This window comes from Ursus americanus, chromosome 27, assembly GCF_024610735.1.
Source record: "Ursus americanus isolate L20-20 chromosome 27, mUrsAme1.1.p, whole genome shotgun sequence".
Taxonomy (NCBI): domain Eukaryota; kingdom Metazoa; phylum Chordata; class Mammalia; order Carnivora; family Ursidae; genus Ursus; species Ursus americanus.
The window spans coordinates 42,868,859-42,884,053 of NC_142153.1; the positions used below are offsets into that span (position 1 = coordinate 42,868,859).

Consider the following 15,195-nt stretch of genomic DNA (forward strand, 5'->3'; position numbering starts at 1 on the left):
CCCGCTATCCTGATACCATCTTCCTTTCTCCAATCTTCCTTTTTTTCATTCCCCAAACAGTCCTAGTCTAGGAAAGATCTTTCTAACAGCTCTGCTACAGGGATGCAATTAAAATCTACCAAGTTTTTCTTCTTTCCTCTCAGTGGGTATTAGCGTGCTCACAGAGAAAACAGTGCCCCGTTCAATGTTCAACGTGGTTTTGTTGATAAAGGAGGGGTAGTGGAACAGTGTCTGTGTGATGAATAGTTTTCATTGTTTTTTAATTTATGTTCCATAAAGCAGTCTTCTCCAGGCAGAATATTTGATTGCAAAAACAGGAGACTTGCATTCTTCTCTCAGTTTTACATTGATTTTCTGTGCTGCTTGAGGCCTTTGTAGTTATGAATGTAGAAAACATCTTAAAGAATCTGATTTTATTTTATACAAGGATTTTGGATATGCTTCTTGATTGTGGTCATTGGAGTGACCATTTGCCTTTTTATAGAAAGGTGTATGCATGTAGGCTTCACATATAATTGTATATAGTAAGTTTCCCAAGAAGTCATCAGCTTGTGGGTATTAAATGGGGCTGCAATCATGGCAACTACTGGATTTTATTCCCCTGAAATCATAATATAGGAGTCTTGGTGATTATTTCAATTAAGCATCGTCAGCTGTCATGTGAGTGATCACATGATGCCTAATATTTTTTTTCTCGCCTTCCAACCCTCCATTGGACTCCAGACACCACCATTTTCTCCTATAGCACTACTATTGCCTGACTCATCCTTGACCGTAGCTGCTTAAGCACTGAAGTGTTCCTTGTGTTTGGGGTGGTGGGGAAGAGCATAACAGTTCTTCCCTGCGCTGCCCTGTTAGAGTGGTCCCAAAGAAGGATGGCCAGACGGCCAGTGTTCCAGAGAGTTTTCAGGGAACAGCTGCTTTCGGTTTTTATTAATAGTACTTCCCCACCCATTAGACTTTAGTCTCAGACACTATGATAGTCTCAGAATTCCTACTCATTTTTACTTTCCAAGAGTTTGTATTCCTTCAAGGTTTTCATGCCCTCAGGATGTGTTATCTCCTGGTGAGATCCGTCTAACCTAAGTTGAAAGAGGCATCTCTGCGGGAACTACGATCTGTACAATGCTGATTCTGTATTGAGGGAAAATAGCAAAATAAATATAGACCGAAATGTGTGTGTGGGGGGGTATGCCCCAATACATGTTGCTTTTTAGACAGAGGTAACATTTTATTCGAAAATGATCTCAGATTTACTGAAAACTTAAAAAATAAGAATACACCTATATCCTTTGCCCACATTCGCCTATTTTTAATCTTTGTATCCATTTGTGTTTTCCATTTGGTTTTTCTTTCTCTCTATATCCATCCATGTGTATTTCATAAGAAACAGGATATTTCCTTACGGAACCACAGGACAGTTATCACAGTTTTGAGAAATTAAGCATTGATATAATCTTTTAGTCTAACCTATCATCTGTATTCTAATTTTTTCAAATGACCAGCTAACGTTCTTTATAATGTTTTCCCCCCTTTAACACGGAATCTAGTCTAAGATCAGATATTATATTTATTATATATTTATTTATATTTATATATATTTATATGTATTTATTTTATATTTATATTTAGTTTTCATGTCTCTTTACTCTACTTTAATCTAGAATAATCTAGAATACACCCACAAGATACCTTGTCTTTTATAACATTGGCTTTTAAAAACAGAATATTCCGTTTGCATGTGTCCAGTGTTTCCTGATAATTAGATTCAGGTTATGAATTCCTAGCCATATCGCATCTGGGATCACATGATATTTATCTGTCCTCCATTGGTGATATTAATTTTGAGCACTCTGCCAAGATGTTATCCAGTTTCTCCAATGTATGGTTATTATATTTTCTCGAGCAACTACTAAGTGATTCATGTCTAGACATCTTACAACTATGCAAATATCCTACTTCTCATCAAAATATTACCCTCAACTTCATATTCATTGATGATTCTTGCCTGAACTAATTATTACTGGGATGTCTATAAAGTGATGATTTTCCAGTTCCAGTATCCACTACCACATTTTACTAGTTGGCATTCAACATTCTACTGTAAACAAGACTAAGTGCTGGGTTTTAAGTCAATCTGTATTATTGGACCTGAATTTGTATACTCAAAATACACACATACGCACATAGAGCTGTATAAGAAGCCTATATCATATACACACACACACAAATACATATATATTTACACACACATATACATAGCTATAATAAATGATAAACCTTTATTTTATACATTGTTTTCTAAGACATTTTTTGTTCTCATATTGCTGGTTTGAAAATCTCAAAATATTTTTCCCAATAGTTTAACCCTAATCTCCTCAAAGATCCAATATTGAAATCTCTAGTAAAGTTAATATGCTTAAACTATGATTTTTTTAAAGAAATGCATTTGGGGCACCTGGGTGGCTCAGTTGTTAAGCATCTGCCTTCAGCTCAAGTCATGATCTCAGGGTCCTGGGATCAAGCCCAGCTTCAGGTTCCCTGCTCAGCAGGAAGCCTGCTTCTCCCTCTCCCACTCCCCTGCTGGTGTTCCCTCTCTTGCTGTCTCTCTCTCTGTCAAATAAATTAATAAAATCTTTAAAAAAATGCATTTGGAAAACATTTAGTGGCAGCTATGAGTTGTTCATAGAGAAAATTAGAACTGAAACTCACTTGTTACCAGGATTAAAGAAAAAAGACAAAATGGATTTTTCTGTCTGCTCTACATCCATAAGACAAATAACATGACTAATATTTTGATGATTTAGATAAAAATACAGCTCTTGATTTTGTAAAAACAAACAAACATAAACCGATATTCCTTTTCTCATTAATTATTACCTAATTTACACTGAGTTTATGTGAACTGATTTAAACACTGATTTTAACATTTGATATGTTCCAGGAAAGGAAAAAAATACATTAATTTAAAAGAAGCATTTTAAGCACTTGGAAATATACTAACCCCTCTGCTTTTGGTTGATGACTGTACATTGGCCCTTCTGTCTTTTACCTTGTTCTTTCTGTTCCTTTAGTCATTAAAGTAAAATAAAAAAGAGGGCACCTAGTTCTACTTAATTCTATCGAATGCTCTGTCGTCTGACAGCTAAATGCCTCACAGGCTATAAAGCATTAGGTTCCTGCCGCTCCTCCCTTGACTCAATACTCCGTACAGTCTCCTGCCTCTGCATCTGAGCAGCACGAAAAGGACCGACAAGGAGAAGCATACAGAAAGTAAAACCTCTTCTCGGAACAGAATACTTTAATGTATTAACCTGAAAGTGCTTGATAGCATAACTATTTTAAGGCCAAAGAGAAAGAATGCAGCAAAAAAAGTTATTATTGTTAAGTCTATTTAGTTAGATATCTTAGCTGAATCTTTGAGACTTAACATGCGCAGAAGTTCGTACTCGAGATGAGCCTGCGTTTTAACAAAAGATAATCAATTTCTCCTTAAGCAAGAACATGGAGCTGAGTTGTTAACTGAACCAAGCGTGGTGGGAGCTGGGGAGCCAGGCAGGAACAAATTACTGCAGTTACTTTCTTGGCCCCAGAGAGTAGGAAGGAGGCATCAGAGCCGCGGAACCCTGTGCGATAGCAGGGGAGACGTTGGCAGAGGCAGCAAGCCAGGGAGCAAGGTGGGGGTGGGGTTAAACTGGTTCTTGGATGTGAAAAGGGGAAAGGACTGCATGTTCTCTAAATACCTCCGTTTTCCCATTGCTGAAGCTGACTCTGCCCTCAGCACTCTGTCAGCAAACTGTGATAAGAGCAGGCAGGCAGTTAGATTTGGGCGGGGAACAAACACTTTCTGACTGATTAAAAAAAAAGGGGGGGTAGAAACCGAATTCCAAACAGCTGGGAAAGACCCTAGGGGGATAGGCATGTGATCTCCCCCATGACCACTGACCCACAGTAACTTATAGCCTCATTATAATACATTTATTGTTTTGACATCACGCCCCCACGGAGGCAGGCTGCCATGACAGTCCCAACAAAGACCAGAGGGCCGAAAACTTTCCCTCTTGCCGGGCAGGAGGAGTCCCTTAGATGATTGGAAGCAGCTTCAGTCAGAGACAGCCCAAGCTCTGACCCATAACCTACCCAAACAGGACAAAAAAGACATCCCTAACCCCAGGGCAGCTGCCACCGCTGGCCTGCCCATCTCCCACCTTGACAGGGTTTCTTCGCTTTGAGAACCATTAAACCCTTGCTTGCTAAGGAGTTTGGCTCTGAATTCTTTCTTGATCAAACTCAAGAACTAAGGCTGCTAACAACTGTGGTCCAGAATTCGCTTTTTATAGTGTTGGGAAGACGCAAAAGCATAAAGTGAGTCCTTATAATGCAATGTATTGCCCCGTTCCACCAACACTCCGTCCCCATTTCTAGGCAACTTGCTTCCTTCTCACGGATGTCGCCAAAAGCAAAATAAGTTCACTCCCAGTTCATCGTGCTTGAGTTCTGACTGAAATGTGGCCTCTTAGATTAAGCAAGGAGTTCCATTAGACCGATGGGGCTCTAACGCCGGGACGGTCTGCATAAGCAAACCAGAACCTAAGCCTGTAAATGCCTCGAGGTTTGAATCAAAACACCGAGGGCTGCCAATCACCAACAGCCCGCCAGGCTTTAAGCTGTAGCCAACCAATGATTTCCTTGCTCTGTTTCTGCCTTTTCTCTATAACAGTCTCTCCTTAGCTCCTGTTTCTGGAGCGTTCCTAACCATTTCTGGTTTGGCATTGCTTGATTTAAATAAGATCTTAACATGTTTGGTACACCTCAATTTCTCTTTTAACAGCCTTCAGATTTTTGAAACATTGATATGGAAGATAGAGCAAAAGGCAGAGCCCTGTCTCGCAAGAAGCAAAGGCTTAAATAGAGATTTGAAGATTGCCTTTGAGGCAGGGAAGCATCGTTCTGACCACATCTTCACTTATATAAATACAGTTATTCCATCTCATCCCTGGGTGATACATTCCCAGACCCCCACGGGGTGCCTGAAACCACGGATAGTACCGAACTCTAAATAGACTGTTTTTTCCTATACCTACACACCTGTGAGAAAGTTTAATTTGTAAATGGGGCACAGTAAGAGATTCACAGCAGTAACTAATAATAATAGAACAATTATAACAATATATGAAATAAAAGTTACACGAATGTGGTCTCTGTCTCTCAAAATATTGTACTATATTGTACTGTACTCACCCTTCTTCCTGTGATGCTGTGAGATAATAAGGCTTCGGGTGGCCAGAAGCGAGGACGATGACACCAGGGTTGCGACGTAGCGTTCCGCAGGCCGTTACTGACGTAATGATGCTGTGTCAGGAGGAGGAGCAGGTGCTGTTCTGCTGGCTGACTGCAGGCAACTGAAACCAAGGACAGTGAAATCATGGATAAGGGGGCACGGCCGCAGACCGTGGAGACCACAACAAGAAGGGCATCTCTGAAATGCTCTGTTCCAAGAAGAAATAGCTCTAATAATGGAAAATGGTATCTGCGTATCATGTTGAACTACTTTTTATCTTGGTCCCTGGAGAGCGTTTTTATTTTCTTCTAAGTAAGGGCTGAAATTGTTCTAGGTCTGAAAACTGTTGCTTGGTGTTTTTTTGCTTTGTTTTGTTTTTGTTTTTGTTTCTTTGAAGAGCTCTCCTGTTTCTCTTTGTTTTCAGTTGTATATAAGAAACTTAGAGCCAAGGACCTGAAGGTGAAGTCTCTCTTTTCATGGACGACAGTGAGATAATTATAAGGGGAGCTGGGCCAGGCCCTATTGAGGAAGGAAGCATGGGTCCAGGGAGGGCAGCATCCTGGCCACAGGAGTTAGTCCCCTTGGCACCCACATTGCTGTTCTTACAGGGTCACTCCTGGTAGAAACAGCCCTGCCTCTGCATCTGTTGAACAGCTTCCTGAGAAGTGGAAAGCAAACAGAAAAAGCCAGAGCAGGAGAGTGAAACAGGTGACTTCTGCCCAGAACACATGACACACAAATTTGGAGATCGGCAGAAATTCCGGTGAGGGCAGCTGGGGGCTTGCTGGTAGGGAGCATAATATGGGCATTAATAGGAATGTGACTTTATCTTGCCACATGGATGAAGGCAGAGTTCCCACTTCCTTGTTCATTTGGGTAAATACTTGAAAGGTTTCTTTTCAATATGAATATCCCATCAGGGTGAGGCCCAGAGTTCAGCAGTTTATTTTCAAACATGACGTTCTGCAAACATCGCCATGCATCTGTTGTTGGACGCGGTTTCACAGTGTAGATGAGCCATCACCTCACAGAACTCCCCAGGAAGGACATAAGTAACGAATGACACTGGAAGTTAAGGAGCTAGAGGACCAAGCAGGACCATGAAAGAGAATGGAAATCAGGGTACTCCAGCGGGCACTTCTGTGTCACCCCGGAAGGTCTTTGTGACAAATGGGATACCTGGAAGGGGGAGGGCAGAGGATGGGTACAGAACCTACAATAAGTATAAATTTCCTTTATAACATTTGGTCTCTGGTTGGTCTGGAATTTATATTCACTGCTAGTCTTTGAGAAAAGCTCACAAATTTTACCTAAAAACAAAAATCCAATAAAAAGATAAGGAGTCTCCAATTCATTGTAAAGCTTGTAATATTTCTAAGTTAAAACCTGGGCCCCAGTCAAAGGCCTCCAGAGAGATGGTCCAGCTATGGAAGGGCAGGGTGCAAACCGATCCTGACGGCAGCTGAGAAGACGTTGACGGGCTGCCGTGCCCTGTCAAACCCCTGCCAGCCATAATTTAAAGGGACAGAAGTCATTAGTCTGCAGCATTATTCTCTTTGTACCAATAAAACTTGTATTTGCCTTTCTCTGCAAGCCTCATTGCTCTGCAACTCAGTGTCAGCCAGTGAGTGAGACCTGTCTTGGTAACAGTGACAACCACAAATTTCAGCAGCATAAACGTTATACACCGCATCTGGTCTCCCAAAGGTGAATCGAGTTGAGTTGTTTTCCAAACTACACCTTTATTATCACTTAGATACTGATGATCTTATATGGTCTAAAAGTTTGTAACATTTCATTTTCTAATGAGAGCAGTCATACATTTAACTCAAAAAGGAAATTGAAGTTACAGCCTCTTGTTTAACTGAATCCATTGTCTGAGATCTGATCAGAAAGCAATCAAGGGGCTTTTCCTCTGAGTTGTTTGGATGCAATCTAGCAGTCAGCTGCTAAGTTCCTGACTTTCGGAGAAGAGGTAAAATTAGCCGGAAATGCCCAGCTCTACAGGCGGTGTAAATCCAAAGCCCTCGCCATGATTTACATGAATTACTAAGGACTCATGTGCTCACGGTCCACTTCGCTGGTGCTGCTCCTGTTACATCCCATCCAAACCCTAATGAGACATTTTTTTTTATGTTAACTGATTAAAAAAAATCAATTTCAACAAACATTCAGTGAAATTACGGTACTTTAGCAAAAGTGATATTTGGTGGTTATGGAAGGAATCACATTGTACATAATTCAGTCACCCAACCATCTAAGTTCTCTTTTCTCCCACTCTATCTGCTGTCTGTCTTTGTCTCTCCTGTCCTTTCTTATTTCTACGAAGAGAAAAATAAACTTCTTTCATAACAATAATATATTGGGGGAGTATAGCAATCACCTTTTTTTAAAAAAATTGAGATAAAATTGTCATATAACATTGTTAAGTTTAAGATATGGCATGTTGATTTTATACATTTATAAATTGTAAGACGATTACCATCACAGGGTTAGCTAACATCTCTATCACATCATATAATCATCATTTCTTTTTTTCTGATGAGAATGATTAAGATCTAGTCTCTTAACAACTTTGAAGTTTAAAATATAGTATTGATTGTAATCACTATGCTGTGCATTAGATCTCTAGAACTTATTCATCTACTAGTTGCAAGTTTGTACCCTTAAGATTTCATTTATTTACTTATTTGACAGCAAGAGAGAGAGGGAAAGAGCACAAGAGCAGGGGGAGAGGAAGAGGAAGAAGCAGGCTCCCTGCTGGGGTTTGATCCCAGGGCCCCGGGATCATGACCTGAGCCAAAGGCAGACGCTTAACTGACTGAGCCGCCCAGGCGCCCCACAAGTTTGTAGCCTTAAACAACATATCCCCAGTTTCTCCATCCCCTAGCCCCTACTATCACCACTCCACTGTTTTCATGAGTTCAGCCGTTTTAGATGTCACAGAAGAGCAATATAATAAGAGTTTTTATCTTCGTCTGACTTATCTCACTTAATGCCCTCAAGTTCCATCCATGTTCTCATAAATGGTAGAATTTCCTTTTTTGTGGAAGAATAATATTCATATATATATATATATAATCTTATTTTCATTTTCTTTGGATATATACCAAGGAATGGTATTGCTGAATTGTAAAGTGGTTCTATTTTTAATTTTTTGAGAACTCTCCATACGTTTTCCATAGTGGCTGCACCAGTTTGCATTCCCACCAACATGCATAAGGGGTCCTTTTCCTCCACATCCTCGCCAATACTTGTTATCTCTTGTCTTCTTGATATTAGTCATTCTGACTTGTATGAGGTGATACCTCACTGTGGTTCTGACTTACATCTCCCTGATGATTAGTGATGTTGAGCACCTTTTCATGTACCTGCTGACCATCTCTATGCCTTCTTGAAAAAATATCTATTCAGAGCCTCTGCCCAGTTTTTAAAAACTGAATTAGTTGTTTACTTTGTCACGGAGTTGTATAAGTTCTTTATATATTTTGGATATTAACCCCTTGTCAAATATGTGATTTTCAAATATTTTCTCTATAAATTGTCTTTTCATTTTGTTGATAGTTTGTTTTGCTATGAAGGTTATTTTTAGTTTGATATAGTTCCACTTGTTGATTTTTGCTTTTATTGCTTCTGCTTTTGGCGTCATATCAAAAAAAAAAAAAAATCATGGCCAAGACCTATATCAAGGAACTTCTCTCTCTGTTTCCTTCTAAAAGTTTTACAGTATAAGATCTTATGTTTGTCTTTAACCCATTTCACTTTCATTTTTGTAAGCGATGTAAATAAGGGTCCAATTTCATTTTTCTGCCTGGGGTTATCCAGTTTTCTCAGCCATTTGTTTACGTGACTATCGTTTCCCCATTCCCGGTTCCCTTGTCAATCAGTTGACCATGTATGTTGAGGCTAGCAATCATGGCTTTGCCACCCACTAGCTTTGTGACCTTTGGCAAATTGCTTAACATCTCTGAAGCTTGATTTTCTGAAGTCTCAAGTGGTAGGCATAGTACCTGGCAGATAATAAGATTTAATTTTAATCAATTTCTCCCTTATTTTAGAACATCCTGTATCAACGTCTTTACAATAGTACGAAAATCCCATTTTGAGGATCATAGTAGAGAAAATATATTCTTCCTGGTTGTAAACAGCTTTTCCACTAATTCTTTTGGTTTTTCAAAGTAAACAACAATATTATCTTTAAATAATATTGAATTTGGAGGTCAAACCTCCTCTTTTCTACAAGTTTTGCTTATTTCTTCTTTTGTTACTATTTTATGAACTTGCTAATAATGCAAGTCTTCTAAAGTGAGTTAGTTATGATGATGAAAAGAGCTTCGTACTTTGAACAGCTAGGAAAAGGCTGATTTGAATATTTTTAAAAATGTAGAGTCAAAGGTAATGGCAGTATTTCAGGAATCAGGAGAGATAAGTGATAATGACAAAAAGTAGGAAGATATCTAAGGATATCAAAATATATGTTTTTGAAAAAACACTAGCAAAGCCTCAAAAATGGCTCTGTAATATATCTTGGACTAGGGTTTTATCGTTTAGTGGCTCTCAAACACAGTCCCAGACCGCTGTAGAAAGGGCTACATCAGACTCAGATGACCACACTCTAACCACAGATATTCTGATTGACTAGTCTGGGATGAGCTTAGAATTTGTATTTTTAAAAATATCCCAGATAAATTTTGTGCATCCTACTTGGAAACCAATGTGCTAATTGGCAGTGACCAAGGAATAGATTGTATTTTATATAGTTATTAAAATGTATTATATTTTATTTATGTAAAAAAGAAACTCATTTATAATTCTCAAACAGTTCCAGTAATACGATTTGAGGAAAAATTATCACATGGTTATATTTTTATATTTCTCTGTGGTTTGAAGCAATCTATGTGCGAAGTATCTTACATTAATCGTTATTTGTACAATACATTTTAAGTTTACAAAGTAACTCTATGTCTGTTCTTTCATTTGTTCTTCATAATCACCCTCCAGGATGGGTGAGAATAGAAGTAAACATCTGCCCTATTACTACGCAGCTGGTCAACCCCATTTACTTTCTTACCATATTATCATCATTCATTCTTTTACAATTCAAGGTACTTATTGCTTCTAGTTCTCTAAGTACATGATGTTGAATTACATTTTCATGTTTTTTCATATGTGGGTCCAATTTCTAAGAATTTCATTCCTGGTCTTGTTTTCATCTGTGAAGACCTTCACTCTGCTCGCTTTCCCGGTTAGGTCAGAAAGACAACCAGAGAGACCTGTACTCAGTTCTGCAGCTGCCTGGGGTCACCTGGGGAGCCTTTGGACAGTACCCAGGTGCACAGAAACTATACTCACGACACTCCTCTTCAATAGCTCAAAGGAGCTCATTTTATTATCCACAAGAATAAACAACAAAAGGAAGAACCCAGCTTGAACTCTGCATAGAAGCCAAGCTATTTTCCTCTGGACCAGCTATTCTCAAACTTTTTTTTTTTTTTAACTTCATCATACATAAAATATGGCAATAGCATGTGGGAGGCACACTATTAATTATTTAATAATTTAAAAAAGCAAAGCATTTACAAATTTTGGCACTTTAAATATTGTTAATGACAAATTATTTGTCACCTCATATTGTATCTCACAATTAGTCTGGACACCCCAGTGTGCTGTGCCAACCTACTTTCCTCTATACTCCTTTGCTCCAGATGGAGAAAAAATCAACAATCTGGTCACACCACAGGCTTCAGTTTGGGGTGTTAGTTCAGTGACTCAAGAGCAAGTCTCTCATGCATACTGTAGCAATTAGATAAAATAATTAGTGATGAATGTGAAAATAGTCTACTTTTTGTCCTTCACTGATGTGGAGACACTGGTAATGCCATTGAGTAAGGAAAACAAACAAAAACATTCCTGTGTTAATTTACCCTCATATGACTACTACACTCAAAACTCTTCTGACACCAACACATGAAAAGATGCTCATCATCACTCATCATTGGGGAAATGCAACTCAAAACTATGATGAGATATCATTTTACACCTGTTAGAATGGCTTAAACAAAAACATAAGAAACAACAAGTGTTGGCGAGGGTGTGGAGAAAAAGGAATTCTGGTGCACTGTTGATGGGAATGAAAACTGGTACAGCCACTGTGAAGAACAGTATGGAGTCTCCTCAAATAATTAAAAATAGAACTACAATATGGTACAGTAATTTCACTACTGGGTATTTAGCCAAACAATATCAAAACACTGATTTGAAAGGATATATAGACCTCTACGTTTACTGGAACATTATTTACAATAGCTAATATATGGAAGCAGCCCAAGTGTTCATCAACAGATGAATGGATAAATAATTAGCATATATATATATGCATATATATATATACATATATAACGCTAACTAAAATCAGTCAGAGCAAGACAAATACCATGTGATTTTACTCATATGTGGTATTTAAAAATTGAACAAAGGAGTTAAAAAAAAAAAAGGAGACAAGCCAAAAAATAGACTCTTAACTACAGAGAACAAATTGATGATTACCAGAGGGTGGGGGTGGGGGGAATGGGTGAAATAGGCTAAAAGAATTAAGACTATACTTGTCCTGATGAACACTGAGTAATGTGTAGAGTTGTTGAATCACTATTTTGTACATCTGAAACTAATAAAATACTATATATTAACTATACTGGATTTAAAATAAAATTTTCAAAAAACCCTCTTCTGACACCAGCTGTCCATTCTGCATCAAACAATTCTACAACACCAGTTAGATGTTCTATAATTCAATTCAGTCCTAACACTTGCTACCTGTATTTAGCATCAGATCCCACAGATTATGGGCTCAGTCCCACAAGGATGTCCCCACTTCAGATGCCAATTATAAGTCACAAGTTGTTGGTTTCATTTCTGAGACTGACTATAAATTGAGGTTCCATTCCCCATTCCCTGAGTTTGGTAATTTGCTAGCATGGCTCACAGAACTGAGGGGGAACACTTACGTTTCCTAGTTTAAGGTATAATAAAGGATATTATAAAGGATACAGATGAACACCTAGATGAAGAGATATATAGGGCAAGGTCTGGAAAGGTCACAAGTGCCAGAGCTTCTATCTCTATGTTGTTGCATTGTGTCACCTTTCGGTTACGTGGACATGATCACCAACCCAGAAGCTGTCTGAACTACTGTTGGGATTTGTATAGAGGCTTCTTCATGTGGGTGTGATGGATTATTAAGTCCATTTCCAGCCCCTCTGTAGATAATGGGGGAGGGGATTGAATATTCCAAGCCTCTAATCATCGCTTGGTCCTTCAGGTAACTACCTCACATCCAGGAGCCAACCAGGAGCTCGCCCAGAGTTGCATCATTAGAACAAAAGATAGTCCTATAACCAAAGAAATTCCAAGAGATTTTAGGAGTACTCCTAACACTCAGCAAGTTACAAAGGTCTTAGTACCTCTGTGTCATGAAATGGGGTAAAAAATAAATGTTAAAACAGAAGATTCACCTAACACCACTATTTACAAGGGTTTTAGAAGATGTGTCAGGAATTGGATTCAGAGACTGATTTATATATCTATTATTTCTTAACCATCTAGACACACAGTCTAAAGATACTGTCATGCAAGTGAAAAAAAGTCACTTTCCACTTCTCTAGAGCATTCTCATCTCTGAAAAAAGTCACTTTCCACTTCTCTAGAGCATTCTTATCTATGAAATGGAGACGCCTCGTCACATGGGAATATTTTCCATCATCATTAAAAAATCATTCTCCAGGGACCCATACTGCCGCTTGCACTGCTGTACAAATAATCAAATCTGATTTTTTTTTTATCATGTAATACTGAAAATACCCTACTCATGAAAGGACTTTTTTTTTTTAACTTTTTCTTCTTTTTTTTTAACTTTGTATTGTCAATACTAAAAGGTCTACTTGATTATTGTTACTGGTTTCACTGTTTGGATCCTATTTTAAATTTCCGCAGGGTTTCTAATTTTGTATAACATGTAACATTAAATAGTATCAGAATGTTTCAAAATACAATGTACTTCCTAATCTAATGATTTATCTCAACATGTGATTTAATTTTTATATGTTTTGTGGTTGGATTGAAATAAGTATGGACTCTCCTTAAACAACACTTGAGAGTTTTTTTGTCCAGAGATACTACAGAATCCTTTCTTTGTTGCCCAGAAGTGTTGCTGTCACCTGGGTGGGACAGGACCTTGTTTCCTGTCTCATGGAAGAATCTCATGGTCCTTTTAGATCAGGCAAGTTCTATATGGTGATTCGCATGGAGATTTGATTGTACTTCTCTATTTGTCCTCAAGAGAGGAAGGACACTAGATGCTTATTTCTGCAGACCCTATTCTCTTCCTACATCTGTCTTCCCTATAGTTATGAACTGGGAAGGTTTCTTTTCTTTTTCCTTTCCTTTCCTTCTTCTCTCCTTTTCTCCCCCTCCCCCTCTTCCTCTTCCTCCTCTTCTACTTCTTCTTCTCCCTCTCCCCCTCTCTCCTTCCCCTCCCCCTTTCCCTCTCATTCTTCTTTTTCTTCCTCCTCCTCCTCCTCCTTCCCCCCCTCCTCCTTCTCCTCCTTCTTTGTTTTCTTCTTTTCTTCTTCCTTCCCCTCGCCCCAAAGAGGCCAGGAAACATATCAAAAGACTATCATTCTAGGAGATGAGAAATGATAACTGTTTCTCACTAATCCTGTCCTTTAAAACACACAAGGTAGGAGGAAACACTAGCAACTAACAGTTTCCACCTCCAGAGAACGTTTTATCTGAATGTTCTTTTGCCCCTGACCCTTTCTCTCTCTTCAATCATGCTAGTCTCTGTTCAGCCCATTTTTTCAACTGCCCACCATCTCTAAACTCAGCGTTTCTCAGAAGAAAGAAGTCTCAGCAACTAGACACTGGGTTCTTTTTAATATCTGTTAAGCTACAACAGTCTTATGCTTTATCTGGTTGTGGACAAAAATATTCTATTGTCTCTGAAGTGGACTAATGGGTTATGGCCCATGAGTGGGAGTTTTGCGAATTCTTATTTCATTTCTTCACTGATGAGGGGGACTGTTTTTGTTTTCTTCCCAAATTATTTAAGAACAAATTATACTAGACAGGAGTGAATGTTGAATGTTTGGTGTTTTTTTTTTCTCTAAGAAAAAAGAGTCTAAACTCGTGTAAGGGGAGACCGATTCCCTTTGTGAACATGTCTTGTTCCGACACTAGAAAATGCATAATCTAATGTGATTGAGTGAGGAATGTGGCTCCTTCTTAAGTCTGTTTAAATTTCTGGAGGTAATTATGTTATCTGTAAGTAGGTTCGCTAAACCATCTGAGAATAAATGGCACCAGCCCCAAATACACAATTTCAACCAGAAATCAATGGTGGTGCCAGTGTGTGTGTGTGTGTGTGTGTGTGTGTGTGTGTGTGTGTGTGTCCGTGTGTGTGTGTGTGGTGGGGGCTGGGGGTGCCTCAGTTGCATCCTTAGCCCTACTTGGAATGCAGCAATTTTGGGAAAAGCATGAGAAAGAAGCATTCTCAGGCCATCATGGATATTTTAGGCAGATTTACTGTAGTCCCTTCAAAGTAAATGATTTTTGGTAGATGAACAGAATTTCTGTAAACCTGTGACCACCAATTTGCTTTTGTACAGTGTGGATGATACTGAGATTAAAAATCAATGACACAGCATGACTACAGCACAGGAGACTCATATACATACACGTACAAACACACACATATATATGTGTGTGCAAGTATGTATTTGTTTTAGAATAAATGGCTTTCTTAACACAGCCAAAATTGATCTTTTTACTCATACCTTATTCTTGGTCACTACTTTGAAGACTATCTGAATATTTAGGGCTCTCTTGAGTTGAAATAATGTTTACAACAGTCCACATCT

At 38.7% G+C, this 15,195-nt stretch overlaps 1 long non-coding RNA gene across 1 annotated transcript in view; it reads right to left on the minus strand.

Moving 5' to 3' along the window:
* Positions 1–3,317: 3,317 nt before the first annotated feature.
* The window catches only part of LOC148107661 (uncharacterized), a 350,822-nt gene continuing 338,944 nt past the window's right edge, over positions 3,318–15,195 (minus strand). The window contains exon 6 of the long non-coding RNA XR_015721951.1: positions 3,318–5,402. This is a non-coding gene — a long non-coding RNA (uncharacterized LOC148107661). The remainder of the gene's footprint in view (positions 5,403–15,195) is intronic.